The 4,406-nt window shown below is 45.5% G+C and overlaps 1 non-coding gene across 1 annotated transcript; it reads left to right on the top strand.

Annotated features, from left to right (window-relative positions):
* Positions 1-2,552: 2,552 nt before the first annotated feature.
* Positions 2,553-2,695, top strand: LOC127675960 (small nucleolar RNA SNORA76). Its single transcript, XR_007975622.1, has one exon. It is a non-coding gene; the product is annotated as a small nucleolar RNA SNORA76 (small nucleolar RNA).
* Positions 2,696-4,406: the final 1,711 nt, after the last annotated feature.

The following is a 4,406-nucleotide window of genomic DNA, read 5'->3' as shown; positions in this document are numbered from 1 at the left end:
TCAAGGATGGCAATGTCAAGCCCAACCTGGGCAACCTGACAGGTAAATAAAGCTGGACATATGCTTTTAATGGCAAAAGCTGAAGAAGCAAGCAGACCACTGAGTCTGAGGTGTACTTGCTTTACATTGTGAGCTCCAGGATAGCCAAGGCTACAGAGAAAATCCCTGTCTCAAAAATACATACATACATACATACATACATACACCTAAAATCAAACAAACAAAAAAGTGATTCTTTATAAAGAATGAAGTGATATGACCACTCAGGAAAATGGTGGTTTCCTAGCCTTAACATTGCTAAGACTTAAGGTCTTCACATCATTTGTTGTAAAGAGCTGACTGGAGTGAAAGATAGTTAACAACATCCTTTGCCTCTATCCAGTGACTACCAGTTATCCCTCCTCCACAGTTATGTCAACCAAAAATGTTGTTAAGCATTGTTAAATTGCCTCTAGTTGAGAGCCACTGTGCGCGCACACACACACACACACACACACACACACACACTTGCGAGTGCTTCGTGCTTGTCAGGGTCCTAAGGAATGATTTCAGAAAATGTGGTACATATTTTTTATGCTTAAAATAGAGAAATTGATATGACCTAAACAAGAGAGTCATGGTGGCCCACACTTGCAACCTTGAAAACACTTGAAAAGCCGAGAAAGGAGGATCACTAAGTTCAAAGGTCATCTGGAGCTACAGAGTAAGGTCTTGACTCAAAAAATAAAATCACAGACAGACAAAAACATACTCTAATAAAAAATACCTGGTATTAAAGAGTTACTCTTCACAAAGGCAAGACTATATTGTATGAAATAATATTTAATGTAAATTTAAGGTCAGGGCTTTACTTCCAATTTTCCTGACTCCTTAAGAATTAAACAGTTAGGCGCTCTCTCCTCCCACTCTCATCTCTCTGCCCCTTGGGCTCTCCTCCCCTCCCCCTCTCTCTCCACGTGGTCATGGCTGGCCTCCACTACTCTCTACTCTCTCTCTCTCTCTCTCTCTCTCTCTCTCTCTCTCTCTCTCTCTAACTCCCAACCTCTACCCTGAATAAACTCTACTTTATACAAAAAAAAAAAAAGAATTAAACAGTTCAAGAAGAAATAAAATCAAGGTCTGGAGAGATGGCTCAGAGGTCAAGAGCACTGACTGCTCTTCTAGAGGTCCTGAGTTCAATTCCCAGCAACCACATGGTGGCTCACAACCATCTGTAATGGGATCCGATGCCCTCTTCTGGTGTGTGTCTGAAGACAGCTACACAGTGTACGCACATATATAAAATAAGTAAATATTTTTTAAAAAAGAAATAAAAGAAATAAAGCCAGGCAGTGGTGGTGCGTGCGTTTAATCCCATCAGTAAGGAGGCAGAGACAGGTAGATTGCTGAATTCAAGGCCAACCTGGTCTACAGATCCCATTCTAGGCTAGCCAAGGCTACACAGAAAAACTCTGTCTCAAAAGAAAGAAAGGAGGGAATGAGGGAAGATGGGAAGGAAGGATTCCCAGATGCCAGGAAAGCAAGAGCCTCCCAGGACCCCACAGAGATGACATTAGCTGAAATACCCCATAAAAGGGAGGGAGAACCTGTCAAGACCATATCCAGAGGTTAGGCATGGCCCCCCGCCCCCAGTTAAGGGATGGGACCCTCCAAAATTTTAATCCAGAATTGCTCCTGTCTAAAGGAAATACAGGGACAAAGTGCGGAGCAGAGGCTGAAGAAAAGGTCTTCCAGAGACTGCCCCACCTGGGGATCCGCCCCATACACCGACTCCAAACCCAGACACTATAGTGGATGCTAAGAAGTGCCTGCTGGCAGGAGCCTGATATTGCAGTCTCCTGAGAGGCTCTGCCAGAGCCTGACAAATACAGAGGCAGAACACCGGGTCCCCAGTGGAGGAGTTAGAGAAAGGATTGAAGGAGCTGAAGGACTTTGCAACCTCATAGAAAAACAAGATTATCAACCAACCAGACTCCCCAGAGCTTCCAGGGACTAAGCCACCAACCAAGGAGTACAAGGAGTACACATGGCTCCGTATGCAGAGGACAGCCTTGTCAGACAGCAATGGGAGGAGAAGCCCTTGGTCCTATGAAGGCTTGATAGATGCCCCAGTGTAGGGGAATTGAGGGTGGGGAGGCTGGAGTGGGTGGGTGGGTAGAGGAACACCCTCATAGAAGCAGGGGGAGGGAGGATGGGATAGGGAGTTTCCGGGAGGGGCGGGACAGGGAAAGGGGATAACATTTGAAATGCAAATAAAGAAAATATCCAGTAGAAAAACATTGAGGGGAGAGAGAGAGGGAGGGGAGGAGGTTTCTGGGGGACTATGTTGAGAATGTTTATAGCCTACCCTTGCCAGCTAGTCTGCTTAGCTCTGTGACATTAGCATTGCATTTATGGGTCTTGATGAATCCAAAGTGCCCTCTTACTTCCAGGTATGGTAGTATGTGCCTTTTAATCCCAACACTTGAGAAAGAGGCCAGCCTGGTCTACATACTAAGTTCCAGGCCAGCCAGAGCTACATAGTAAGACCTTGTCTTAAAAAAACAAACAAAGCGCCGCCTTTGAGCCGCCCCACCCCCACCCTACCACCCCAGTAGTGCTGGGGATTAAGCTGTGGCGCCATAGCACTTTGCTGGCGCATAACTGGGGCCCGCCTGCCCTTCGCAGGAGACCCTTTTAACTGCTAGCTACAGGCTGAAAAAAAAAAAAGAAAAGAAAAGAAAAAGAAAGAAACAAAACCACTGCCACCATCACCACCAAAAACAGCTTTACCATGGTTTCCCATCCTTGGTGAACTAAATGTTAGATTTCTCTCCTGGCATTACACATCTCCCAGGCCCTGTCCTGGCTACCCACAGTTCCTTCAACACTCCCCAGTAACCCCACATTGCTGGGATGCCACAGTTCAGATGAGGTCCTTGCTTCCCTTTCTTGCCTCCACAGCCCGGGTCTTTGCTACCCCTATTCCAGGAAGCCTGTGTGTCAGTGCTGCAAATCACAGAGGATAGATACTTCCCAGAACGCACTGGCCATCTGAGCTCCAGTGTCTTTTTAACCTTTGATAGGGGACAGGATGAATGGGAACACTATTATATTGTCTATTATAAAGACATATTTGTACTCCATATTGTAGAAAAGAATCAGCCCGTACATGTTATTCCTTAGCTTAGCAGTAAACACTTTTAATGGTTTGTTTGTTCTGTGCTATCTCTCTCCTGGCTCAGCACGGCTGATACCAGCAGAAACTCAAGTTCCAGGAGCCCGAGGGAACAGTACAAGGGTTGATAAGAGAAAAGGCACAGGCATCACAAGTTTGGGCTACGTGACTGACCACCTAACCGGAGGGACAAAACAGAGCTGGGGAATGATTGATTGCCTGCCCCTGCTCCCCACCCCCTGTCCTCCCCGTATAAGATAGGTGATAAGATAGAAGAAGACAGATTGTCAGGAGGTTAGGTCACTGTCTTTTTAGATTGCCAAATCTCTGAATAGAACTCAGTTTTGAAAATTAAAAGAAAAGTTAGCAGAAGCTGAGAGTGGTGACGCATGCCTTTAATCTCAGGACTTGGGAGCCAAAGGCTGGAGGATCTCTCTGTGAGTTTGACTCCAGCCTGCTCTACAGAGCTAGTTCCAGGATAGCCTTCATAAAGGGCATTATCAGAGAGGTTTGAATGAGGTAGGAAGACACATCCTCATTGCGAATGATACAATGATACGGTGGTCGGTTGTCCTAACAGGAGCTGAGGTCTTAGGCTGAATTAAGGGGTTGGGAGGATCACTCAGTCCCAGCATTCTCCTAGTTGTAAACAAGAAGCCTCATGCCTGCAGAGCTGAGGGCCTTTCTGCTGCTATACTCTCCCCACCATGATCGACTGTACCAAACTATGAATTACAATCAGTCCTTTATCCCTTAAAAAAAACCCTCCGTAATGGAAATGTTTCTTAATCTTTTCTGTGAGCCTGTCTTTGCCAGAACAGTCACAGTCAAGTGATACCAGATCAGCTGAGCTGCAGTGCAGTCAATGATTGAAGGCACAAGGCAAGGAGAAACATTACAAAGAGAAAGCTTTCAGAGACACAGAGATGGAAAACAGAATTGACTCAGTTGAGAGAGAAGCCTGGTGGTAAAGTACTTATCTACTATGCACAAGGCCCAGCGCACGCACGTGCACACATACTAAATTCAGCCAGGCATAGTGTCCCTTGCTTGTAATTCTAGCACTCAGAGGACTGAGATGGGAGTTCAAAGCCAACCTGAAATGAGGTTCAAGTACCCACTTCAGAGATGAAAAGACTTGAAAAGATTAAGACATTTTTAGTAGTCTTTAATGGGATAGATGCTTTGGATTTACAGAGCAAGTTAAGTGGAAAATAAAGTCCTCAAATTGTCCCTCATCCCAAAAATA

The sequence above is a fragment of the Apodemus sylvaticus genome, chromosome X (assembly GCF_947179515.1).
Source record: "Apodemus sylvaticus chromosome X, mApoSyl1.1, whole genome shotgun sequence".
Lineage (NCBI taxonomy): Eukaryota > Metazoa > Chordata > Mammalia > Rodentia > Muridae > Apodemus > Apodemus sylvaticus.
This window is presented reverse-complemented; position numbering and strand designations above follow the sequence as displayed.